The sequence below is a fragment of the Fukomys damarensis genome, unplaced genomic scaffold (genome assembly GCF_012274545.1).
Source record: "Fukomys damarensis isolate Sample0158 unplaced genomic scaffold, DMR_v1.0_HiC HiC_scaffold_2, whole genome shotgun sequence".
NCBI classification, from domain to species: domain Eukaryota; kingdom Metazoa; phylum Chordata; class Mammalia; order Rodentia; family Bathyergidae; genus Fukomys; species Fukomys damarensis.
Window position 1 is genome coordinate 60,080,260 of NW_022900914.1, and position 27,706 is coordinate 60,107,965.

General features: G+C 43.5%; 2 long non-coding RNA genes across 4 annotated transcripts; one reads left to right on the plus strand and one right to left on the minus strand.

The window, feature by feature from the left end:
• Positions 1–8,787: 8,787 nt before the first annotated feature.
• Positions 8,788–13,419, minus strand: LOC104863295. Its single transcript, XR_780524.3, has 5 exons — positions 13,353–13,419; positions 12,406–12,535; positions 11,648–11,736; positions 10,975–11,045; positions 8,788–10,546 (listed from the first exon to the last, which is right to left on the minus strand). It is a non-coding gene; the product is annotated as an uncharacterized LOC104863295 (long non-coding RNA).
• A 6,095-nt stretch (positions 13,420–19,514) lies between these two features.
• LOC104863294 lies at positions 19,515–25,884 on the plus strand. 3 transcript variants are annotated; one of them, XR_004517742.1, is made up of 3 exons: positions 19,515–19,674; positions 22,705–23,619; positions 25,522–25,884. It is a non-coding gene; the product is annotated as an uncharacterized LOC104863294 (long non-coding RNA). The 3 variants fall into 3 exon arrangements; XR_002025398.1 differs by lacking the exon at positions 19,515–19,674 and adding an exon at positions 22,259–22,403; XR_780522.1 differs by lacking the exon at positions 19,515–19,674 and having other exon boundaries at positions 22,616–22,799; positions 23,469–23,619.
• The last annotated feature ends 1,822 nt before the right edge of the window (positions 25,885–27,706 follow it).

Consider the following 27,706-nt stretch of genomic DNA (forward strand, 5'->3'; position numbering starts at 1 on the left):
GAGGGATCTACTTTTACTCCTCCCAAAGAGCTTTTGCCAGAAAAATACAGTACCTGGATTAGTGTAACTTGAGGATACTGGAAATATTTGAGGGGGTGTGGAGGAAAATCTGTCGCTGGCAAACCTAAAGCCAGTGGGTGGGTTGGCCAAGGTTAGCATGACAGAGCAACTGCCTGGGGTGGTGACAGATGCAAGGAGAAGGCTCTTCCAGTTGCAGACCAGCCCAAAGCCTGCTTTCTGCCTCTCTGATTCTATTGTTCCTTCCTTTCCTTCCAGATGACCATGTCTACAAAGCCAGGCTCTGTTAGCATTACTGTGGCCTTGGAAACCAGCAGCACCCTGGGCTGGAAGGGCATGTGTCAGATGGATGCGAACAAGAAAGGGAACTGGCAGCTGCCTTCTGTCTTAGTCTCAGACAGCATGTGTTAAGTAAGCAGTCACTATGCATTCACCCAGTCCACATTTGGTGGAGGAAAATGCTGATTCCCTCAAGCCACAAAATGAGCCCTATCCCAAAGAACCCCAAATAGTGCATAGATCTCTCATGACTTTTTGTGAGACAGGGTCTACTAGGTGGTCGAGGGTGTCCTTGAACTCACCGTCCTCCTGCTTCAGCCCCGCAAGTTCTGGAATTACAGGTATGTGACACTACTCTTGGCCCTGAATTAGTTGTCCTTTGTGGGACACCATTTTTACTTAAGAAAACATCTGAAAACTGAAGCTGTTCTAACTTGGGTATTTGAAAGATACTGTCTTAAAAATGAACTAAGAAAGCCTATATCTTTAGGGAAATCAATTGACTATTTATTGCCAATGATTTTTTTTTTATTTCAATTTTGAAGAGGAATTTAGAATTTTGGAAAACTTGAACCACCATGAGCTTGATGGCCTGTCAGTATGTAAAATGATTTTTCTGACATTAAGGAATATGATTTTTGAACAGTGTGTAGCATGTGATCATTTGGAAGACTTATGGTTATTCAGCGAATCATTATTTTTCCAAATGGTTAATAGACAGTTACAAAATCCTACATGGATACAGGTCCACTTAAAGTACAGGGAGGCAATGGGTTTTAATTTAACCGTGTGACAAGTTCATAAAAAAGCTTCAGATTCCACAGTGCAACAAATCTTTAAGAAAGTACTTCATAGAATTGTGTAGTACTTGTGCCGGGCGTGGTGGCGCACACCTGTAATCCCAGCACTGGGGAGGCTGAGGCAGGAGGATCACTGTGAGTTCGAGACCAGCCTGGGCTGCATAGTAAGTTCCAGGCCAGTCTCAACTACATAGTGAGACCTTGTCTCAAAAAATCAAAACAAAACAAACAAACAAAAAAAGAATTGTATAGTGCTTGTGTAATTTTTGTAGATGTGTTATGTCAAAGACTATCCACAAATATCTTCAGTAGTAGAGTGCTTGCAGAATTTATGTGAGGCATGGGTTCAATCCCCAGTACAGGAAAAAGATGTACCTGATGTACCTTGCCCTTTCCAGTTTTGTATCAGTGTGAGGCCAGCTCATCTTCATGTACTTTAACCAAAACAATTTGCAACAGATTGAAGGCAGAAGCAAAAGGAGCATCAAGCCATATTCTGTGAAGTATGACTTAAGAAAGATTTGCAAATATTTTTGTTTTGGAAAACAATTTTTGAAATCAATGTTAGCATACAATGAATTTATTAATTAATTCTTTTTTCTTTTCTTTTCTTTTTTTCTGCACTGGAGATCAAACCCAGGGATTCACACAGGCTGGGTTAGTGTTGTACCACAATTATTTTTATAAATTTACAAATATTTAAAACTTCTGTGTTTTAATTCCTAATTTGGAAACCATTGAAAGGTAAAACCTATATTAAAATAATTCTTCCAGATCCTCAGTCATTTCTAGAAGTTCTAGGAGTACCAAGGGGCCTGAGACCAATTGAGACACTCTTGCTCTAAGCTACCCACAGTAGTCTCAGCAGTGGCCATATGAGCAAAATAAAAGGAAATCTCAAGAATTTATAGAATGGTAGAGGAGAGATAGTTCTATTTCCTGCCAGAAGACAGCCAGGCTGTGAGCAGACTCAGAAGCTGCTGATAAGATAACCATTTGGACTTCAGGAAGAGCTGACCTTAGGAAGAAAGTCGTGCTGTGAGAGGCAGAGGAGAGAGATTAGAAGCTATTTCCTTTATGACATTTTAATTTTATTTTTGTTATTTATTTGTTTATTGGCTCTTTTTTTTTTTTTGAGATAGGGTCTTGTGTTGTAGCCCTGCCTATCCTTGAACTCACTATATAGTCCAGGCTGGCCTCAGACTTGGAGCAGTTCTCCTGCCTCAGCCTCCCAAATGCAGAGATTCCAGGCAAGCACTAGCACGCCTGGTACCTTTATGACATTTTTGAATTTACTAGATCAGACCAGCCCTGAACCCTATTCTGCCTCTGTCCAGTTATATGAGATAATGAAAGCCTTTTGGGTTAAATCAGCCAACCTCAGTTGTCTCTAGTAATACTCTCTATATTTATCTGTTTGTTCATATTTTTACCTAAACCTGTCCCTAAGACCTCAGGATTATATATTTTTGAGGATTTACTCATTTGGGCATCATCAGTGTGACACAGTTAGCTTCTGAAATGAAGCTGGAGTCTATGGCCATACGAGCATGAACACACCTGATATCATCTGACATGAAGCTGGAAGGCAGCAGAATGTGGGAAAAGAGGGACCAAGAGCAAACAAACAGGGTCAAAACGGTGGCATAGAAGGTTGAGTAGCAATACTATGGCAAATTTTTATTTCCTTTTGCTTTTCTGTATTTCCCAATTTGGAAACATGAGCATGCAATGCTTTTACTCTGAAGCACAAATAGAATGTATACTATTACTGTTTAAATGGCTGCCGAATGGGGCACAATTTTAAGGAGCAGGTTGGGGATAGAGATAGCTATAAAACCAGAAAGGAGATCTGCAAGGAATATATATGGGCCTTCCAAAAATCTGTCCATTTACATCTTTGCTAAGACCCAACCTCAAGGATCAAAGTGACGGTCAAGAATAGGCAAGAGTAGGGAATCATTAATTATGCCTGAATCAAATTGGCTGGAATATTTGTGGGGGGTGTGTGGAGAGACAGAGACAGTGGGAGGGAGGGGAGAATGTGAGTGAATGTTAAGTGATATGAATAAAAAAAGAGAATAGAGATTTCCCCCAAAATAACTTTCTAGTTTGTAGGCAAACATAAGAGATAAATAATTATGGTTTTATGGCAATGGAATCATGAGTAATCTTTTTTCCTTTTAAAAAACTTCCTCTGATATTGTTATATGTTGTTGTTGTTGTTGTTTTAACAGTAAAGGTGAGGGGAGTCCTTGGTACGAATTGTGAGGCCTCAGAGGCTTCTCCAGATGGCCCCTTTCTCTTTCTCTGCCAAATGATTCTTGTTGAACTCCAGGGCAGGAGCAGTACCTTCCCCCAGGGTCGGGTACCTCAGAAGCTGTTAGAACTTCAGATGTGCCTGTTCTGTAGGCAGCTGGAAGAAAAGTGCCCCAGTTGAGCCGAGAATGTGTAAGGTAGAGGGTGCAAGCAGCAGTCTCTCGCCCTCTCACAGGATCTTGTGACCAGGTTACTGAAGCGGTGTCTCTGTTGGGCTTCCCCTCCTGTTCGACTTCTCCTCCTGCGCTGCTGAGCTGCTGTCCTTTCCTCGGGCCCCCCCAGGGGCTGGAGCTCAGTTACAGCCCACAGAACAGACTCTGTCTGCTGTCCTGAAGCACAAAGGAAGCCAGTCCCTGAGGTTTCTCTAGGAATATTTCCTGTGAGTAATCACAGGAGAAGCAGAAATAAAACAAACAACAGGCAAAAACATCATGGAAAGGCTGTTGGCAGAGGGAGGCTCAGATTGAGAAAATGGTCCCATAGGAATGGAAGCCTTCTGAAGATTCAGGCACATCTTGAAGCCCTTACTTCATTTATTCTTCACCCAGTTATCACACAGATACTTGGTGAATGCCTATTATGTGCTCGGCAGTGTGCTAAGCACTAATGTAAATTGTTTCATTTCAAAAAGCAAATCATCTCTGCAGCACACTCTCCTCCCTAAGCCCAAGATGATTCCTCGAAAGTTCTAAGATATCTGAGTTTGCAATTTAAAATACCACAATCCACATAAAGAAATATGTCACTATACTAGTCAGCTTTCCTGTCCCTGGGACACGATATCTGATGCAATTTAAAGGGGAAAAGATGTAATCTGACTAGAGGTTTTGGTAAATTCAGTTCATGGTCAACTGGCTCCAAGGCAGAAACATTATAATGCAAGGGCATGGTGGAGAAAAGCTGCTCAGTCCTTCACATCCAGGAAACAGAGAAAGGGAATGGTGCCAGAGAGGAAGGCGTGAGGAATCAGATATAGTACCCAAGGTCACACTCCAGGACCCACCAGGAGGTGTGCTCCTCCAATCTCTTGGGCAATCCCTGAGACAAATCAACCCAATGAAGCTTAACCATCTCATTGCACCCCTTGTCCACTTGACTCCTGAGCCCATCTCCTTAAACTAACTTGATTTTCAAATAAACACAAAGTCATAATTGCCTAACATGATGCAACTGTCTTGCATACAATTGAAAATGTAATAATGCTTTCCCCAAAGTCTCAACAGTTCCAACATTTTTCAAAAGTCCAAGCCTGGGCCAGGGATTTAGCTTGGTGGTTCCATCGCCTGCCTCACAAGTGCAAAGTCCCAAGTTCAATCTCTGGTACAAAAAAAAAAAAAAAAAAAATCCAAGCCTAAATCCCTACTGAGACTTAAAGTAAACTCTTAGCTGTGAACATCTGTAAAAATAAAAAACTAGTTGCATAAAATCCCAAGGAACAATGGCACAGGGCAAACATTCCCACTCTAAGAGGGGGAAATAGGGTGATTAAAAAAAAATTAGGTTCTGGGATTTAGCTCAGTGATTCCACCATCTGCCTCGCAAGCACAAGGAGCTGAGTTTAATCCCCAGTACTAAAAATAAAAAAAATTAAAAATAAAAAATAAATCAAACTAAAGCAAGACTGAAATCTAGCAGAACAAATTCAAGTCCTGTGCTCCATATCCAGCATCCTGGTGCCTGACTATAAAACGTGCATTCCAGAGGGCTTGAGCAGGCCCATTCCTATAGCCTTGTTGATTGGAGCCCACATGGCCTTGCTTTTGCAATGGCTCCACTCAGGCCTACAGCTTTACTCAATAAACATTCCACATTCCTGGAGTCAACAACTTCCTGGGGACTCCACTGTAGCCCCCCCCATCTATTTTCCTGGCACTATATAAGACTAGAGACTAATAACAGTCATCTGGTCAATCAGGTAAAACTAGATTTAGGAATTTTATTTAGGAATAAGAGCAGTGTTGATGCCAATCACTTGGACATCTTTGAAACACTTGTGGATGGCAGCAGCCTCACCAAGAATGGGGGCTGTGAGGGGTAGGAGAAGAATGTCGGTGAACATGGAGTAGTAATCATGTCTTCAATCAGCAGGGACATTTTATGTCTTCTTGTCCCAGAGGGGAACGTCCTTTGTGAACACTTTACTAGGATCGGCAAGGAAAAATCATAGCTTTTCATTTTTCTGAACACTTAAATTTATAAACTTTTTAATGGAAATCAGACCAACCAAAAAGTTTGAAAATCATAAATATGCATCTTAAATTATCTCAGTGAACATACCATACAGCCACACAGTTAAGTGGCTCCTTCTCACTGCCACTTCACGATCTTGCCACCATGGTAATCACTCTTCTGACTTCCACCCCATTGCTTAGCTTAGCATATTATTGACTTTTGTATGATAGAAATCCTGTTGTAGAGACTCTGTATCTGTTTTATTTCACTCAACATTGGGTTTACAAGTTTTGTCTATGTTGCGACATGTAGTTTACATTTGTTCATTTTTGTTGCTACATAGTATGGTTTGTCAGTCACAGTCCCATTTCTGGGACAAAATACCTGATGCCTACAACCAATAGAAGGAGAGGTTTATTTCGGCTCACAGTTTCAGAGGGTTCAGTCCACTGCTGGCTGGCTCCAAGGAACAAGCATCACTGTTGAAGAAAGCTGTTCAGCCCATGGCAGCTAGGAAGCAGAGAAAGAAGGGAGGAGCTGTGGACAAAAATACACTCCCCCAGGTCATGCTCCCAGAGACTTGCCTCCTCCAGCACATTCAGCTATGAACTCATCAATAGCATAGTGCCCATGATCCAGTTACCACCCAAAAGTCCTATTTCTGAACACATGAGACTTTTAGATTCACCATAAGGTATGGGCACAGCACAACTTTTTTAAACCCCTTTGGTGGATGTTTGAATTATTTTCAGTTGGAGGTGTTCTTGATCCAGTCTTTGGGAGCATTTTTTTTTTTTGTCCTTAGCCTTTAGAAGGAAGAATAAACAGGATGGTGGAATGATCATACCATTGTAATGATACAAATAATCTGAAAGTATATTTTTACACTGCCTGGCATTTTTTTCCTGGACCCAGCGTAGGGCTCAGCAAGGTGTCAGAGCCGAAACAAATCTTATATGTAGCCCAGAATTCCCCAAACTTCAGGTTTTACAAATGCTGTCTTTGTGATTTTTGACATATCCTTATAGCACCCATTCTATTTCATAATATTGTCCTTTAAATTTCTTTTTTAACAATTTAAATATATGCATTAGCCTCATCCTAACCAATAAGAGTTTTGGATAGTCTTTATTATAAGCATATAATTAACTATTCAATTTGTCACCCTACCATCCACATGAGATGTTTCCCTTTGCCTCCTTCTGTATCTCTCTCTGTGTGGGAAGATGGTATGTATAGATTGCCTCAACCAGACCCTTTGTCATCTGGCTTTTTACATATGTTCAGTGAGAGGCACTGAAGAGTAGTTGTAGGATGGAGTGTTCATTATTAAGGCCTCCACCTGCCTTGCCACAATTGGCAGTGGCTGCATTCTCTAGCAATGAGCACATGCCTGCTCATGCAGCTTTCATTACAGCTAATAGTTTCATTCTCTTGTCCCTTCAAATCCAAGAGTGATAACAGTTGCCAGCTGTTGCAAATCCTATCATTTCCCCATCACTTGTTGCCCCTCCCTTTATAAGCAACATCTTTATTAAGCCTTGCTCTACTGACCCCCTTTATGAACTCATCTGTGTTCTGCTAGGAAGAATGCAATATCATAAGAACACTGTCCTTGTACAAGTGATAGCTGGTGAGCTGAGAACTCATCCAAGATCTCCCAGCCTGTGAGTGCTAGGGCTAGAAGTGGCTTCCCTCTTTCAACCCATTTTTCACTACAGATGCTACTCCTCGAAGGAGAAGCTGGCTAGTTCTGGTGGTCATGCCCAAGTGTTCAGTATGGCAGCCATCTTGCTAATCTCTCTCTCTTTCTTATGCTCTTTCCACATCCCAGGTTATATTCTGCTGGACATCAGGTGTAATGGAGCTAATGGCCATCTTTTCTCTTTCTTTTCCTCTTCCAGTACTCTCCCATATCAGGTCATGACTCAGCTTTACCAGATCCTTGCCTTTTCTCAGACGCATTTGCATCTTGCCTCCCTTCTACTATTTGGAGTCCTTCCTCGTGAAGATCCAAAGCTCAACCCAACATCTCTTTGATAAGGCCATTTCCTAATTTTTCCTTCCCATCTATAAATAGATTGCCTCCCTGTTCTCCCATAATCTGAATTTAGGCCTAGCTTGAAAGATAACTCGTTGCATATAGTTTTCTGGCTATACCATGGTGTTCCTCTAGTCACACCAAATTCCTTTTTTTATCATCAGCCCCCACTGAGCCTGACTCTGGATTGTCCTTTAGAGTGCTAAATTGAATGATCTACACTCATTGGCCCATTAACAAGATCAAAGCATGAAAGATGTTGTAATGGGTCACCTATGGAGGCTCGGCTTGATGTTTTAATATGTTAATTTTAAAATTATAGTATATGCTGGAGGCATGGTCTGAATCATGGGCAGGGCATGGGGTAGATGTTTTCTCAAGTCTACTGTTCATGCCCTTTGAGGCCTGGGTGGTAGGGAGGAGGAGTCATAGAGTCTTATTTTGGGGTTGGGGGTCCTCCACCTGAGGCCTTTAGGTGGGCAGCCTCAGATCTGTTAACCTCCAGTAATGTCTTGCAAACTGTTAAGTGGTTGTACCTTGTGGATGCAACAGGCAGAGAAAGCTCAGAGATCTTGAATTTCCAAAGGGGCACTGGCACAGTTCTCCTGAAGATAATGAAAGTCTTGCTGGTCTCCCAATCTGAGGTGAGGGCTAAAGTTCTCTCAAGTTATAAATTGTTCCTTTTGTTCCATTCCTCTGCCAGCCTTGAAGAGGAGTGGCTTTGGCCTCAAGAGGCAGCTTTTCTAAACTTAGGTGTTTGAATCTAGAATGACGGCTGGTTGTGTGTGTGTGTGTATGTGTGTGTGTTTGTGTGTGTGTGTCTTTCTAAAACATAGTTCCTGTAAACACCTGTCCAGAGCCCGAACTTGGGAGACAAAGTCTTTCATGGAAAGCAAAATTTAGTTTCTTCATCAGCATCTATTTCTCTACTGACTGTAGACTCACAGGGAGTCAGCTCCAGGATCTGAGCTCTGAGCACCTCAGAGAGGTACTGTAAGGATGGTCACATGTTGGGTAGACAGAGTTGCCCAAGAGGGGCCAAGCCCTTACACAATGATTTTGTGTCTGACAGAGAAAATGCCAGCCCACAGTGACTGTAGGTAGGTTCTCCAGGGCAAGCCTGAGAAGCTAACCACTGGGATGGAGGGGAAGGTTTTAGGGTGGACAGGTAGCCAGAGATTATTGCTCACCATTCTTTCATCCTTATTCCATCTCCCCTTGAGTTTAGGACAGAGGCCTTGACAGTGTGGCGGTAGGGGCAGGTGATGGCATGCCTCAAGGAGTCCCCAACTCTGGTCTTCTCAGGCCTGCATCACACATAACCTTGGGACAGTACCCCACAGCCCTCAGCAGCTACCTACCACCCACACCGAGGACAGGGTGCCAGGCTGGATTCAGGAGCCCTGAGTTCAAGTCCCAGCTCTGCCAGCAACCATGTGTGTTCTTCAGTAAGTCACTGGAAGTCTCTGGGTCCTCATTCCCTCAGCTATAAAAGGGAGAGAATACTGTAAGGCTCTCAGGATTGCTGTAAGGATCAAGATAATGAGTGCATAACTTCTCAATTTATTCTAAAGTGTGATTAATATTTATTATTCTTTATCCTGGAGGCTCTGCCCTCCTTTGGGCCCTGTTAAATGAATCAAGGTGTGAATGGCTAGTAATGAGCTTTTTGTTTTCCCTACCAGACAGTTATTTGCACTTAAAACCAAGATCTTTATTCAGAAACAACAGCAGGAGATAAATTCCACTTTCCCAGGTTGGCTGAGGGGAGAGCAATCTTGATCTCATAGCATGCCTTGCTTCCTTTATCAGACTCTTGCCTGGCATGGCTATGTCTCATCCTAAAGGGATGGGCCTTGTCACCGTGTCAGGGATACCTTTGTGCAGAAGGTTTGGCAGGGGAGGAGTTTTCAAGAACAAAATATTTACCAGGAAACCCAATTTTATACCTTCCTTTGTTAGTCCTCAGTACATAGTTGGTACTTTGACATCAGGGTGTTTTCAGCTGAAACAGCACAGTAGTGGGAAAATAATTCTTTCCTTGCATTCTGGTGTGAGGCCAGCTAAGGGGGTGCTAAATGGTTGAGGGTCATTTGAAGTGCCTGCCGTGTTTAAGGTGTTAAGGTGCTGGTTTCTGTTCCCATAGGTCTATAGCTATTTTCTGCCCATCTTGCTCAATCCGGACTCCCACTTTTGTCAGCATTCTTGTTTCCCATCCAAAGGGTGCAATACGTTTTTGAGCAGTTCCTGTTTTCTAGTCTCCCATTCCCTCATTCAGAAGCTGAACAAATACAGTTCACTGGAATTTCCCAATTAACTTTGGTGCAGCCCGTCATCACCTGTCATGGCGTCTGTCTCATAAATGAACTCGTCCTTAAATCTAACTCAATTTCACACATCTCTCTTCTGTCTTCAAACCCTTAGCAGGCTCCTCATTATCCCCTGAATCAACTCCCATCTCTGGAGCCCAGCCTGAGAAGACTTGCTCCATCTGGTCCTAGGGAGGCAGCCAGCCCAAACCCAGGGCCAGACTCCATGATTGTGCTAATGGATGCTGCCTCAGGTTGTTGGGCCAGGTGCATGACTTGGGAAAGGGGAACAGGGCCGTGGGTATGAGCCCCATTGTTCTTGCTTGCCCCCGCACTTTGATCAGACACTGCTGGTCCAAGTTAGCCTTTCCATCCTCACCTACTCTTGCTTTTTGCCTACCTGATTTTTGGTCCAATGCCCTCCCTACTCACTGTTTATTGCACAAGTGATTCCTTACTTTTCCTCTTCAGATCACCGAGCTCACTTCAGATGGCACTTCCTCATCAGATTGGCTGCCATTCTGATCAGACTGTAGGGGATCTGTGTGGGTACTTTACCAAGAGATGTGTGCAGCAGCATCTTTAGTTTTGTCCCCTTGAAAGAGTCCCTGGAGAGGAAATGGGCTGGGAGTCAGAGAGAGTGGAAATCAGCAATATCGCTCCTCAGTCTGCCACCTGCATTCCACTGCCTCCCTGTCCAGACACCATCAACCTCTCCAGAGTGAAGCACAGGCATCGGTTGAGCTGAGAGAAGGCAGGCGCGCTGCAGAAGGAGTTGGAGAGGCCTCCAGGGACTGGAGCAGAGAGTTCCAGCAGATTCTCACAGTTGCTTACCGAGTGCAGTGACTGCTTAATGTATGTTCAATGTAACCTAGAGATGTGACTACAACTCGCTCTCAACCCTTGTCCCCCAGTCCTCTCCATGTTAACTACTTGCCAGCTGCCTGCCAGGGCCTGTGACTCTGCTTCACCGGCTCAGAACTGGCATGGTCCTGGACCTTGGCTTTTGGGAATCTGCTCAGTTGGCCTTCCTTACCTGTTTGCTCTCCTCATTGCACGATGCTGTTGCTGTTGTCTTCTCATAACATTGCTTCCCACATAACGTCACTAGAAATCAGATTAGGGGCTGAAGAAGATTTAAAGACAGAGTGGCCAACCATCTGGGCTGCTACAGCCAACTCCTCAGCCCTGCCCCCTGCACAAGGCCATGCCCAGAATGGGGTCTTGATGGGAGGATGGGCCTGTGGGTGTGGTGGGTGTCCCCACTTACTCTCCAAGCAACAAGTATGGAATGTCAAAGCTGAGGATTGGGCAGGCAGTCTCGAGGGTGTGGGGGAGGTGGGGCTTCAGGCTCCTGGCCATTTTTTTTTTCAGCTTTAATTGAGTTTATTGGTACATTTTAGGGATACAGTACCATTACATTCATTGTTGGGAACTTGTACCTCTACATGACAGGTCTTGGTTCTCATTTTTTCCCCTTACCCCTGCCCTCCCTTCACCCCCTCCTCCCCTCCCCATCTACAAACACTTTATTTTCATCTTTTCATTATCTCACATTTTTTTCTTCCCGGCCATTTTTATATCCAAGTCTTCAACACCCGAGTCCCCAGGAGTGGCTCACACGAGACTGGCAAGTCTAGCAGCCATGCTATCCATTCCGTGCACAGGCTGTGAGCCCTGAGCAAGTGCCCAAGCCACCCTTCAGCTACCTTCTCTACAGCTGGGTGACCAGGCTTCAGTTTCTCATTTGTGTCCTTCTCTAGGCTTTCCATGCACGGGGTTCACCACCAGCAAGGTTCTGAAGAGTAACACAAGCACAGAGGTTTTTACCCCAAACTTGCTTCCAGGTAAGCAAGGCTGGGTCCCAAGGAGTCCTCCTAGCCTCTGAAAGTATTACAGTCTAAATAGAGTCACACTAGCCTTTGAAAAAAATTAGGAAAAGGCCCCACTTAGAATTCAAGAATAAATACACCAAGCTCCACTGTGGGGAACAGGGAAAGGGAATGTTACTAGAACCACTGCATCAGGTCTTAGTCTTCTGTGAGCCATGACAACACAAGGAGAATTAATTAATATATAGACAGAAAATGAGACTTAAGAGAAGCTGAGCTTTGGCCTGATCCATGCCGCTCTGAGCAGCAAAGACCCCAGATCTGGAGCTTGCCACACCTTTATTCAGAACGTCAGCAAAAGTAGCACTTGATTCAGAGGGCATGGTGATGACCCTAGAATAATAAGGAACTATGCAGAAGAAGATTTTGTTCCTCCCAGGATGTCTCCATCTGGTGTAGTCCTGCCCTGGAGCATCACAGTATCAGGGGGCCTATAGACAGGAAAACTAGGCCCTAATCATGATTTAATTATGAAATGATTTTTCCCCAAAATCATATAGAATGGCTCCTGACACTCCACAGTCCATAAGGAGAATGTATTCTCTTAGATGTAGTATCCTCATGCAGTGTACCACCTGGGCAGCTGTACATGGTGGCCTCAGGTCCAGAGCCACGGTAGGCCAAGAAGTGTGTCTCAGCCTTTCATCCATGCTTGTGGCCAAATTTGGCCTTTCTTTACTTTTTCATCTTGTTGTTTAGAAAGACCTGAATGAGAAAAAAATAATCATAACAGACAATGATTGCAAAAGTGAGATCGTTTTCATCTGTGTATGTGTGTGTGTGTGTGTGTGTGTGTGTGTGTGTGTGTGTGTAGTTGGGGGAGGCCATACCAGAGACTGAACCCAGGGCTTTTCTTCTGAGCTACATTCCAGCCTCTTAAAAAAAATTTTTTTTTTAAACAAAATCTCATTAAGTAGCTAAGTTACTCATGTTGGGCTTAAATTTTTCATCCTCCTGCCTCAGCCTCCCAGAGTGCTGGGATCACTGGCATGTGCCACTGTGCCCAGCTTCTAATAAATCTTTATCTTTTTTTTAATTGATAGAATTTCATTTGGGTGGCACTTCTAGGTTCACCGTAAAATTAAGCAGAAAATTCAATCACCAGACAGCCCTGCCAAGTTTCCCCTATCATTAACAGCTAGTGCTAGTACATTGGTTACAGTTGAAACCAGTTATACTCTCTGCCAGGATTCTTTGACCAATGGCTTCTATGACTTCTTACTTTACTGTGACCCCTCACTTTTCTCTGCATAATCCTACTGTTAGGACCCTGTCTATTTTGTTGTCTTCAAAATTACAGGAATGCATGAGAGCATTTACCAACCAGACAGTCATGGAACTCATCACAGTGTGGTACCAGCCACTGTGGTAGAAGGAAGAAGACCCCCACCTACTGCTGCTCTCATCAGATCCAGCTTTAACCCCAACCTTTGCTCCTCTGTCAGCTTGAAGAAACTCCAGAAGAAGAGACCTTCGCTCAACAACCATAAAACAAAAGACTGGAATGTTAACTTCCCCTTACTTTAAGATGGCTGCTACATAAAATAACAGCCTCCTCTTTCCCATAGGGCTTTGCATCTTAAGATGGCTGCCACATGGAATAGCAGCCTCCATATTAAAATATGACTTCTCCCAACAAAGGACAGACTTCTTCCCATCATGCTTCTTCTCCGCCAAGAGAGTAACCTGGTACTTGTTACCTCTTTTCAGCTAGTGATTTCACAAGCCCCTCCTACTGATGTCACAGGCTCCTCCAATCCCATAATACTACTTCACTGTACTCCACCCCAGCTCAGGTAAACCTCACCCTGCTCCTATAAAAGAAGCTCCCTGTTTTGCTCTATTGCTTTTCTCTCCTTTGTTCAGAGATATCCTGGCAGATCCTCCCCATAATAAAGGCTTGTTATAGTTCTGGTCTGGTTCTGGTTTTCAGCTCTTTTTTACCTGACATAGCTGGTGCTGAAACCTGGGAGGAGGGTGGTCCATTAAGTGACAATGCCCTGCAGGCCGGGGTTGATTGGCCTTTTGGCCACCTCCTCAGAACCACACATCTGCTGAGCCAAGACTTCCTCAGGTCTTTCTACCTTTGCCATTGCTTACATCCACACCAGTCACTGCTTTCATCTTCCCTCTATTCAGATCCTCTGTCTTGTTCTCTCCCTCTGGGGACTACTCAGAAATCCAAGCACTTGGTCAGAGAGACCTTCTCAGGTCACTGGGCCCAGGACCTTGCCCCTGGAGGACACCTCAACGGCCCAACTCCTCTTGTTCTCCCCTTCTGGGGACTGGCTCAGAAAGTATCAAAAGAGATGAAGATGTTCCTCTCTTCTGCCCTCATCCTAGGGAACTAACTCCTTACCTTCTCTAACATGGGCACTCAACAATCCAAACCCCCTCCCTCAATGCCTCATGGCTGCCTCCTGGCACAACATCATCTCCTTGGACTGTTGGGACCCAACTTTAATCTAAAATGACTCATTTTTTTATTGCAATCAAGTTTGACTTCAGTACAAATTAGATAATAAATCCCAATTGCCCAAAAATGGCACTTAAAATTTCAACACACTGAGCAATTTGTGCAATCTTATATCTCAGATGTCACTGGACACCACAAGTAATCTCTGTTCTTGACCCTACACCCACCTTGAGGCAGGAACTTTGTTATCATTTCCTGCTCTGGTTAATTGAAAAATATACCTTTCTTCTCCAGCTTAAAGTAATATTTAATTAGCATGCTTAAAACATTTCTTGTGCATTGTAAATTCTTACATTGTAATTATAGGGCTAACTTGCTCTTTGTTGATTTAAAAAAATGAAGGTCACAAATACTCCATTGTTAACCATCAAATTTTAAAGTATAACACTGAAGAAATAAAAAAAGGGAACACTTTAAAATTTTAACAACTGATGCCAAGTTTCTTATGAAAGGTTTATAGTAAATGAGATAGGAATACGCACACACACACACACACACACACACACACACACACACAGAGGCTACAAATAAAGGGGATATACTTTTTTTTGTTGTTTTGTTTTTTGAGACAGGGTCTCACTATGTAGTTGAGACTGACCTGGAACTCACTATGCAGCCCAGGCTGGTCTCGAACTCACAGTGATCCTTCTGCCTCAGCCTTCTGAGTGCTGGGATTACAGGCATGTACCACTGCACCTGGCTAAAGGGGATATACTTTTGATATAGAAAGATTTTGTATGTTTGTCTTGTTAGAAGACTAAAGAAAGATACACAAGACCAGAAGGCCTAGGTATGGAGAGAAGATATAGTGATTTATCAAAGAAATATATATGTTTGCTTGTTGGTTTCAAGTTTGTTATAAAAGGTTTACATTTACAGTCATAAAGAACTTTCATTTCTTCTGATTGTAGTTCTATAAGAGATCTGTTATTGATCTGCAAAAGTTTTGACTAGTCTTAATTAAGAGATGTTATAATTCAATTGGCCAAATATATTTGAGTGCACTCTAGTTTCATAAATTGTCTTATATGTCTGTCTGTGTTAGTCCAATTAAGTGTTTATCCAATTATATTTTTGATCAAAATGACATCAAAGTTACAAATAAATTGTTAATTTCTACAACCTGGTTTTACAGGTTAAATAAAGAATTATCAAGGTAATTAAATATAAACTTTTAGGTTTGATAGACTCCTGTTGGTGAATAAAGAAGCAGCTGCTCAGAAAAATTTATTCTGGTCTTTGTCCACTAATGGGAGCTCCAATAATTTTCATAGCCTTATGGGAAGATATACCCCCAATAAACATAACAATATGTTGTTATAAAAGGTTTACATTGGTTATCATCAAAGTGTTGAGTTTTAAATATGTTACTGTGATATGTTTATAATGGTCATCTTCGAAATATAATATTTTCTGTGGAAAAACAAGGAGTTTTTAAAAAAGATTCCTTTGGTACCAGGCTATAGTGTAGGGCACAAGGTTTCATATAATAATTATTATTACTCCTTTTCTGGTGTACAAAATATATTCATGTTTTCTGACTATACAGGTCTTCCAACATATTGTTTGTAACAATAACATTTTGATCCAGGTATTTGCCCTTCTTTTCTACTCTACCTGTTCATAACTACAGGTACTTTTGTAGGCCCATACACTTTCCTTAGATGGCATCCTATCAAAAGGTAATAACTTAAGTAAGAGTTTCTAGTTTTTTTGTTTTTATGTGTTTTTAGATGGGAATAAATACATTTAACAATGGCTATTTTATACTACGATACATATCTAAGTTTGTTTCAAAGATAATGTCATCATGGTTGTCATGCTAAAATGTTATTATGTGTGGCTCCTGATTCCAAGTTTCTTCTGTTAATATTCTACAGGAAATCAACTACTAGAACAACCATGATTGATAAACATAACAGTCTCCTAACTATATTTTAGGTTCCAGGGTGCTTGCAACCCATATAAAGTTATGATAGTTAAGCTCACTGCTCCTACTGTACTACTGATGTCACTAATCTCTCTTCTGGGTGTTCAACCACCAAAGGGCAGAGACCAACACTACTAAAAGGTAACTTGGCTAAGAAGACCACCAATATTTTGGCCCTGGCCCTCCAAGGTCATCAAAGATCCAAGGTGTGGAGGAACCTTTCCTACAATGCCTTACATCTTTGGTGAGTCACCCAACCTCCTGAGCAAAGAGATTACTGGATGCCAGAGGGCAAATGTAATGTGTGCCAAAAGAGGGTCACCAAAAGAAAAAATTTCCTGTGCTTTCACTGAAAGCAACCTGGTCAAGCAAAGCCTATGACCCATCCTAATGGCTGACACTGACAGGAGATGAGAGGCTCTATGCATGGTTCAAAATAATGCCTAAAGAGGCTTAACTGACCTTGACAGATAGCAAGATGGTCATATTGATTAACACAGGTCTCACCTTAACTTGGTCTTAAACACCCAGCTGAAAAGAATAACCAAAAGAGGCAGTTGAACAGGCGCTAGTGATAGACTTTTGAGGCCCACCACTCCACCTCCCTATAAAGGGATAGACCTCTGAGGGGTAAACCCAGTCTCAAAAAAGGCTATAATACCTATTTAATACTACCCTCCACTATTTCTCTGTCAATATCTCAGACTGTTGGATGTGTATGTCCATTTACTCCGACTCTTTCACTCCAATTCCCATCCCCCTAGATTTTAACCTGTCTCTCTCAAATATTGGCAATTTACCCACAATTCTGGGACCCTTCACTATAGTTCTCCCATTCCCTACACAAACCACTACCCTTGACAAACATGGGGCAAAATGACAACATCACTTGCCTTGCTTGCTCCCTCTTTATCTCAGAAGAGCATCCGATCTGCCTGTCCAATGGCCTGTACTTCATAGGTAATCAAGAGGCGTTCTGATACCACAATCAGTCTGACATTTTCTGTTACATATCCTTCCTTAGCCCCTCCATGACCATTTTTACAGAAGCCCAAATATCTAAATACGTTCTCCCACAGAACAAAATGAGAAAAAGGGCAGCTCCCCCTCTAGTCCTCTTCTTAATGGAGGGGGGGGGTCCTCAATGGGATGGCAGTGGGGATAGTGGGCGGTATATCCACACATTTCTATCAGGCCCTATCCATAGAAATTTCAGAAGACATGGATAAAATAAGCCAGTCCTTAAATACAGTACAAGATCAAATTCTCTGGCAGCAGTCATGTTAAAAAATAGAAGGGCCTTTGACATGCTGACAGTGGCCCAAGGGGAAACATGCCAAGTGCTAGGTGCAGGACTCTGTTAATTTTGTTAACCAGTCAGGGATTGGTAAAGAATTACAGCAGCACATTGAAGAGCAAAAAAGACAATGGAATTCTGAGGGAATAGACCAGAGCTATTCCTGGCTTCCCCAAATCATGCCTTGGCTACTTCCCTTCTTGGACCCCCTGGCTTAATATGCCTTTTAATCATGATAGGGCCCCGTCTGCTTTGTCATTTTCAAAATTTCTTGCAGGAATATATGAGGGCATTTACCGTCCAGACAGTCATGGAACTCATCATGGTGGGTACCAGCTACTGTGGCAGAGGGAAGAAACCCCCACCTACAGCTGTCCCCACCAGATCCAGTTTTAGCCCCAACCTTTGCTCCTTTGTCAGCTTGAAGCAGCTCCAGGAGAAGAGACCTTCGTCCAAAAACCATAAAACAAAAAGCCTGGAATGTTAGATTTCCCTTGCCTTAAAATGGCTGCACATGGAATAGCAGCCTCCATGTTAAAATATGGCTTCTCCCAACAAAGGACAGGCTTCTTCTTCCCATCATGCCTCTTCTCCCGCCAAAAGAGTAACCTGATACTTGCTACCTCCTAGCAGCTAGGGATGTCACAAGCCCCTCCTACTGATGTCACAGGCTTCTCCAATCTCTTAATACTACCTCGCTCCACCTCAGTCCTATAAAAGAAGCTCCCTGTTTTGCCATGTTGTTTTTCTCTCCTTTGTTCAGAGATATCCTGGCAGATCTTCCCCATAATAAAGGCTTGTTGTGGTTCTGGTCTGGTCCTGGTTTTCGGCTCTTTTTCACCTGACACTTTCTTTCTCTGGCTGCCATATGAGACGTGAGGAAAAGTCAGTACTCAAGAAGTACATCCAGTGAATGCTAAAGTCTTTATATCTGTGGCTACATATTCAGACCTGTTTATAAATACACATTTTACTATTTTACCAGAACACTGGTAGAAAGCATCTGTTTCATTATGCTGCTGATGAAGGACATCTGTTAAAAATAAGGTTTGGGAATACTGTTCTGTATTGTATAATTCTGAGAAGAGTTTCCAATAACGGAGTCCAGTCCCATTCCTTCCAAAAATCAATTCTGGTTGTCCTGTGTGGGCTGCAAGGACACAAATGTGGGTAAAGAGATAGGCACAATATTGAAAAACTTGTGAGGCCTCAGCAAACACCCATCAGGATGAACTGTTAGGAAGGGTGCAGTGGCAATGCTGACATGCCATGGTCCGAAGACAGGATTTCTTCCCCACACTGCATGTTCCTTCTGCATTTGTGGGAGCAGAGAGAGCGGGCAGTAGGAGTGTGCTGCTACTTCCTATTAATCAGAAATACACTGGCCATGGAGTTGGGTAAGGTCCTTTTAACCACTGGTGCAGGAAGTAGTACACAGCAGCGAATATCAGCCCTGCACATGGGTGGGTTGCCATGATAGCTCCTAAAGGGTGCCACATTCACCAAGTTAATCAAGTGGGGTAGAAATGAATCTTAGCTAGGAAATCAGGACCTACAGGGCAGGTTTGAGCCAGGCACGCAGAATGCTCAGATGCTCCCTTTCAGAGTCTGGATTTGTGCAGGACAAACACAGAGTCATGGCTTCCTGGGTGATGGAGGTTAAACATGACACCTGCCTCCTGACATTAGCACTTGGGCTGACATGGAAAGGGTCTTACATCTCCTAATAAGTAAGCCCTCATTTGTAAACAGCATAGTAATTTTTATAACTCGGCAATACAATTTTATTTCCTTCTTTAAAATCCCTTTGGCCAGTGTTAGTGAGTGTGGAACACACACGCTTTTTCTTAGCCTCTTCTGTGCCAAAGCCGTCATGACTTGTTAATCATGCCTCTCCTTTCAGCTGATCATGAAAATAGCCTCAGAGACCTCCACACAGCCCTCCAGACAGTCACTACAAGGACAGCATCTCCAAGGAAACCCCTAGCCATTGCAGTGCTAACCTTTGGTTGTGTCCAGCTGAAATGTTTCTGCCTTGTAACAGCCAGGCCAAGAATTTGTCTGGTCTTTGTCCTGGATTCCTGGAACAAAGCTCCTACACCCTTGGAATTCGCTGAGTGGTGGGAGTGTCATTATTCATGGTGAGTCCCTGAGGCCATTTCTGAGTTTATACTCTTTTGAGGTGACTCAAGGACAGCAGGTGGTGTGCCAGAAAGACAAACCATTAGAAGATCGGGACTTGGAACTACGTGATGTCAACCTCAAGGGTGGGAGGCTGGAGGTGGAATTCAGTAAAGCAGCCAGCGATTCACTCACTCACACCTATGTTGTGGAGCTCTGATAAAAATGCTGGACACCAAGGCTCAGGTGAACCTGTTAGCTGATGATAATACTCATGCACTGGGAGGTGTGATGTTTCCTGTGTTCATGTGGCGAGGACGCAGAAACTCTATGTTAAGCCTTTCTACACCTTAAGGTTCTCTTCATTTAACTAATCTTGGTTTGTACTTTTTTTTTTCTTTTTATTGAATTTATTGGTACATTCTAGGTATACAGTACAGTTACATTCATTACTGGGATCCTGTACCTTTACATGACAGGTCTCGGTTCTCATTTTTTCCCCTTGTCCCTGCCCTCCCTTCACCCCCTTCTCCCTTCCCCATTTATAAACACTTTTTTCCATTTTCTCATATTTTTTTTCTTTTCCCTTATTCCCTTTCCCCTACCCTTCCCATTTCCCCTACACCTTTAGCCCTTTTCTTCCTATTTCACATTGTTAATTATCCCACTAGGATCTTGTGTACTATTATAGTTTTTCACACCACAGAAACTATTCAGTATTTACACATGCATGACTTATTTATTTCACTTGAGTATATCCTCAAAATGTATCCATTTTCCTATGAATGACTCTAATTTATCATTCTTTATGGCTGAGTAGTATTCCATTTTATAGAAAAACCACATCTTTATCCAGTTTCCAACTGATGGGCAAATGAGCTGTTTCCAAGTTTTAGCTATTACAAACTGTGCTGCTATAAACATAGGTGCGCATATGTCACTGTGATATGATTTGTATTCTTTATGATAAAATTGAAATCACCATTATAGTGCTCTGCTGAATTCTATGAGTTGTTTTAGCAAATGAAATGGGATAAGGGGGTGGGGGAGACCTTGCATTTGTAGCTAGGTGATGAGTACAGTTGGCTGGGGACCCCCCAAAGTTGAGCTAACATCTCATGTGCGGGCAGTCTTTTGGGAGATTGTGTCTTACTGTGTCTGTTGTCACTCGGGGTGTAGTGTTGCGATTCATGCAGTAATGCAGGTGTGAAGGCAGAGAGGATTCCAAACCCCCTCAGTTGCGATGGTAGCCAGAGTGCTCCTGGTAAAGAGCACCCCAAGGGCAAATGGACCTCTGGGGACCTCCCCCACCTTTCCAACCAGCACATAATCCCTCCACTGCCAACCCCACAGGAGCAGAGCTCTAGGAAGGAAGCATCTTGAGTTTCCCCAGGCACTAATAGGTATAAATGAGGCCACATTCATGACCTTATTTTTCAAATTCTTTCCTACATCAGTTCTTGCAAAGCTCTTGTGTCCCATGAGAACATCTGGGAGTGGCTGGTGTGTGCTCAGAGTTGCAGAATTAGATCTTTCTAAGGCCTACTGTTTCTCCTGGGGGATGTGTGTTAGATATCTTCTGCTTGCCCCTTTCTGTGGTTTGAATGTGGGTTCCCGAAACTCATGTTGAAATCTGATTTAATTAGCCTTGTATGATGAGCTGAGACCGTTAAGAGGTGTCAGGTCAGGCAAGGCCTGCCCTCATGAATGGATAGTCATTATCGTTGTCCTGTGGGTGGGTTCTTACCCTCTAGTGCACACTTCCCACCAATCCTTCCTCCTTCCTCCTCTCACACCCATCTGCCTTCCATCATGTTTTGATCCAGCAAGATGCCCTCACCAGAACGCCAGCACCTTAATATTGGACTTCCCAGCCTCCACACTCGGAATAACTTCCTATTCTTTAAAATGAACCAGGCTCTGACATTCTGTTACAGAAGCATGAAACAGACTGAACCATCCTGGAGATGTTCTCCCCACCCTCTGCTGCCATACTCCTTTTCCCCCAATGCTGATATCTATCTGGATGAACTGCATCATCCAGGCTACTTTGCCCTGGCTCCCAGTGCACATGGGAGTGGGACAGGAGGAGAGTAAGGACAAGTACTTGTTTCTCTTCCCTCCCTGCAGTGAATAGTTGCATTCTCCTTCAGGAGGCTGCAACTCTCAGCAGGCAACTGACTTCCTAACCCCTCTCAGGACAGCCCTCAGGTCTGGGAGAGTTGAAGCCTGTGGTGCTTTGCCAACCCTTGCAACTTCCCTCAGCTCTGGTCACACATTTGTAAATGGCCCTTCATTATATAAGGGCCTCAGACGCTTTATTCAGGATGTCATTTGCTTCCTATTAGGACCTAGACACCTAGATGTGATTGGGTGTCCACAGGATACACATCCTCAGACCACCCCCTGCCGCCACCTTGGGCACCCCAGTGATTCCACCATGTCCTACTGAAGCAGAGCTGACATGGGGCCTCAGCTTCATAGTGCCTGGGGCAATGTGAGAGGACCACTCTTCCCTTCTCTGTGGAAGGAGGCTCAGAGGATACAGAAGCTCAGTGTAATCTGTGTCCCACTGTTCCCTGGGACTCTGAGTATGGTGGCTTCTTTTGTTTTACCTGCATAAGGCTGGAGGAGGAATCTTAAAGGAGGGTGTGGAGTGGTACAGAGTCCAGGAACTGTGCTCTGGCAGAGGGCATTGCCCTGGTGCATGGCTGCTGGGTCTGGGAACTGACTTTGCCCCCAGATAAGCGTAAGACTAGGGACAGGTCTCTCTCATTTTCAGGCCTCTGTTTTCTCACTTGATTTCCAGGGGGTAGATTGCTTTAGAGTTGCATTCTACAGCTTTACAAATGCTTGAGAAAGCAGGGGATTTAGCTCAGTGACATCATGCCTGCCTTGCAAGTATGAGGTCCTGAGTTTGATCCCTGGTACCAAAAAAAAAAAAAAAAAAAAAATCTTGAGAATGACGGACTAGAACGTTCTAAGGTCCCTTCCAGCTCTGAAATTTTTTTAGCACAAAATCGACCTTTTCTTTCTTGCCACTGTGCCAGGGAGGCTCTGGTTCCAAGAATTAATGAGAAACTGATGACTGAAGACCCCTCTCCTGCCAGGCTCCCTGCCACGGCAAATCTACCATGACCCAAGGGTAAGTGGTTTTGCTCCATAGCCATCCTCCACACCTTCTCACTTACTTCTCACTTGCTTCTGCCACTATTCCTGGGAGAGAAAAAGAAAGGGAAATTTTAAATCAATTGCATAAAATGCAATCCAGCCCAGGAAATAAAAACATGGAAAAAGATGGCAAAGAATAATTCAGTGTGCTTTTGTGGCTTCTATGAACTGACCTCGAAGCTTTGCAAAGACTTGGCCCATGGCTGGAAGCTCTCAGTAGTTTGTCCCAGATGTTTGGTGCTGGGGATGATTATAGCGCAGTCATTTATAGTCTGGACTCTGGGATCAGACAGATATGAGTTCAAATTCCAGCGTCAGCATTTACTAACTGGCTGATCGTGCACAGTTATTTGCTTCCTTTACTTAACTGCTTAATTATGCTGAACTTTTCTTTGTAATTGGGGAAAATGGGAAATAACAATACTATCTACTTTATAGGGTTATCATGAGTTTGGAGTGAGACAATGTACCTACAGTGTTCCGCACAGTGCCTGGAACATGGGAAGTACTCAATAAACTTCTAGGGAATCTTAGAGTTCAGAGCTCAACTGAGTGTTCAGCAAAGAATTCTTCCGTGATAGTTAACTAATTGTGTCAATTTGAGCATTAAACGTTCCAGTGAATTGCATTAGTTGGCTTCCAGCACAGACCCTTCAGCCTCGACCCGCTCAAGACACTACAGGGAGCTCCAGGCCTTCAATCTTTGACTGGATCCCTCGGATCTCCAGCACACAGGCAGCCCTTTTGCACTCTTCCACACCTGACTCTGTGGGAGACAACTGTAGGGATACCTTGTAAGTCCTTATATTTATATCTCCTACATTAAATCTGTTTCTCCAGTGAGCACTGTCTGATACCACTTCCTAGTTCCTTATCATTCTCTCCCTTCTCTCACTCAGAGCTTCTTTTATGCTAGTTAACACTCAATACTTAGCATGGATGATCTTATTCAATGTTCCCAGCAACCCTGAGAAGTAGGCCTCACTCAATCAATCATAGTAGATGTTATTTGTTGTTGTTCTAATCAGGCAACATCTGCAATTGCTTCCTGATTGGAAGGAATCCCCATCCCAGGGGCTGAGAAGGTGGAAAGCTCCCCTTACTTCTGGTAGCAGGAGCACAGACATAGGAACTGAGCACAGCTTATCATATCCTCACCAGCACTTTCAAATCTACACTGAAGACTGTAATTGGAATTCCTTCTGATGGGGCTGATGGCAAAGGCTTCCAGTGTCCTGTAGCATTGATGGTGTTGGAATGTACCAACTGTTCAGGTGTAAGCAGTGACCACCATGCCAGCAGAGGGCCCAATGTCCAGCTGCCTACAAACCTTTTTACAAACAGATACTATGATTGACATTGTGTGGCAATAGTTTTGTTAGAGTCGCTGGCTTTCTTTTGTTTGTTGCTTATCTCCTTCTGGAACTCCTCCCTTACCCATGACCTGCATTCATCCTCATAGGGGACACTGATGAACCAATGCAAGTAGCCCCCCCAAAAAGATGTTACACTTAGAATTAGAAGCATTAGGAGACCTGGGTAGAACCCTGGCTTTGTCACTCACTTGAGCAAAAACCTGGATAGGTTATTGTCTTAGTTGCTTTCTTCATTGCTGGCACAAAATACCTGACACCCAGTTAAAGGAGGAAAGGTTTATTTAGCTCACAGTTTGTAGAGGTCAGTCCATAATTGGCTGGCTCCAAGGCAGGGTGGATGGCAGAGGAGAAAGTTTATGGCAGACAAAGGTAGCAAAGCAAAAAGGGATGATCACAGCTCTTTCTATCCCTTATGTCTTATCCAGGCTACTTAGGGCAGGTAGCACTAACACCCTTAATCCTAGTGCCCTTGAGCCTAGCCTTGCACCATGAATCAATCCCAGCATCACACACTCTAGATCCAGCTACCTCTGAAAAACCCCCACCTATGACCACATGAGGCTTTAGGAGCACATCCAGACACAAGCCATAATAATCACCCAACCTTTCTACTCTTCTGTTTCATTACTTGTTAGTTAGGCTTAGCAGTGCTCATATTCCATGTGTTATTGGGAAGTTTAAGTAAAAGTGCACCTAAAAGCATCCAACTGTTGGGCACAGTGGTGCACATCTATAATCTTAGCTACTTACAGTAGAAGGTTGAGGCAGGAGGATCATACATTCAAACCTAGTTCTGGCAATTTAGCAAGACCCTATCTCAAAATAAAACAAAAACTACTGAGGATGTAGCTCAGTGCAAGGCCCTGGGTTGTACTCATAATACAAGTAAGAATGAAAGAAAGAAAGAAAGAGCCCAAGTCCTTTGTGGGAGACCTCCTATAAATATGTGCTGCTGTTAAAAGAAAACCCCTGAGCTGAGAGGAAGCTGCTCCTACCTCCAGCTACCCTAAAGTTGTGTGGAGTGGGGGATATTTGAAAGTTGGGCTACATGGGAAAACTACTTGCAATTGTGTTATATGCTATATTATATCAATCAAATATCTTTTTGTTTAGTACTTTGGATTGAACCCCGAACCTTCACACTGAGCTACGTCCCCAGCCCTATTTTATTTTTTATTTTGAGACAGTCTTGCTAAGTTGCTAAATTGCCCAAGCTGGGTTTGAACTTGTGATCCTCCTGCCTTAGCTTCCCGGTGTGCTGGAATTACAGGTGCACACCAACACACCTGGCTCAAATATCTTTTTATATTTTTTGGCAAGGATGCTTGTAAAAGAAAGCGTACGGAGACCCCGAGCGAGCTGGCAGTTGGCATTATGACAAAGGTGGGCAGAAAGGAGAAGGCTGGCCAGGGAGAAGGTGCTGAACAGAAGAGCTGAAGACAAGCTTTGTCCACCCCTCAGGGCTTTAATTGGTCCATGAACCCAGTTGCTTTGGGGCCCTGTGGGGATCAAACACAGAGGGGTGGAGTGGAAGCTGTGAGGTGCTGGTGTCAGGGGACCTGATGTTGTCTTTCGCTGACATTGATGAAGTGTATGGACTTGGTGGTCACATCAGTTCTCCAAGCCGTAGTTGCATGCACTGGAATGTGGGGGAATTAATAACATCTGCCTTGTAGTAGTGTAAACGTGAACAAAAGATTGCCTTTTAATAAAAATTTTATTGAGCTATAACTCACATAGTATGAAATCTACTCTTTTTGTTTTTGTTTTCTTGAGACAGGGTCTCACTGTGTAGTTGAGACTGACCTGGAACTCACTAAGTAGCCCAGGCTGGTCTCAAACTCACAGTGAGCCTCCTGCTTCAGCCTCCTGAGTACTGGGATTATAGGCATACACTACCACACCCAACTTGAAATCTACTCTCTTTCTCTCTCTCTTTTTTTGTTTTTTTTTTGGTTTTTTTGAGACAGGGTCTCACTATGTATTTCAGACTGCTCTGGAACTCTGTGTAGCCCAGGCTGGTCTCAAACTTGCAGTGATCCTCCTGCTTCAGCCTCCCGAGTGCTGGGATTTCAGGCATGCGCCACCACACCTGGCTGGATTTGAAATCTACTCTTTTAAAGTATGCATTTCTGTTATTGTACATTCACCTTATTGAATAACCTTCACTGCTGTGTCACCCCAGAAAGATAGAAGATTTTATCACCCCTGAAAGAAACTGAACCCATTATCAGTCATTCTCTGTTCTTCCTCCCAAGAGACCATTTCAAAGGTTGTGCTGTATCTATTTTGATTATTGTGAGGCAAGGGTTGTTCATTGCTGCATAAGAGTCCATAGTCTGCTTAACAGGAGTATCACAGTTATCTTTCAGTCTTAGTGAAAACTGGCTTGAATATTGTGTCAGGAGTTAGCTCATCAGGAGGCTAGAGGAACACAGTTTATTTTTCTCCTACAGAATTGTCCAGGGAGCTCATAGCATCATTTGCCATAGGTACAAGCTTCCTCCTTAGGGTTCGAAGTGCCAGCTTTCACCATTATGTCTTTGTTCCAGACAGCAAGAAAAAGGAAGGGATCAAGACTGTGTGTCCCTGGCTTTTAGGGAAGAGTCTTACTGAGGCACTGACATAACATTTCTACTAACGCCTCATTGACCGGAACTCACTTATCCAACCACATCTACCTCCAAGGAAGGCTGGAGAAGTTTACCTTATTCAAAACAGCCAGTTAAAAATTAGAGCTTGCATTATTATGAAAGAAGAGCAAAGATATTAGTGTTTATATCAGTCAGCAAATGCTATCACAGTACTCTGTAACAAATCACTCAAAACTCAAGGACATAAAACAAGGAGCTTTTATTTTTCTTGCTGTCAGGTCTGTGGGGTGGTGGGGAAGAGGTGCAGCAGGTCACCATATTTCCTTGAATCAACATTATCAGGGCCTGTACCTTTCATGGCATAGGATAGGAAGTGGAGCAGAGACAGGTGATGTCTTTGAAGTCCTCCCGAATCATTCATTCCCACCTTCTATTGACCAACACGTGCCACAAGGCCAAGCCAGCATCAAAAGCAGGAGATATTCTCCACTCTCACTAATACATAACTGTATCAGCCACCTTTCCATTGCTGGGACAAAAACTCGACTTACCCAATTTAAAAGAGGAAAGGTCTATATTGACTTACAGTTTCAGAGATGCCAGTCCATGGTAAGCTGCCACAATAGTTTTCGGCCTGAGGTGGCAGAGCTGTTACTGTATGGCAGCCAGGAAGGTGGGGGTGTGCATGGGTCAGAGGAAGGGGCTAAGGACAAGATATGCCCTTCAAAGGCACACCCCCACGATGTACTTTCTCCAACTAGGCCCTGCCTCCTAGTGGCCTATTCAGCTATGAGTTCATCAATGAACTAAGCCATTGATTAAATTAGAACCCTCTTAATCCAGTCGCTTCTTTAGATCCCTCCTCTGAACATTGCTGCACTGGGGAAAGGGCCTTCCATACATGAGCCTGT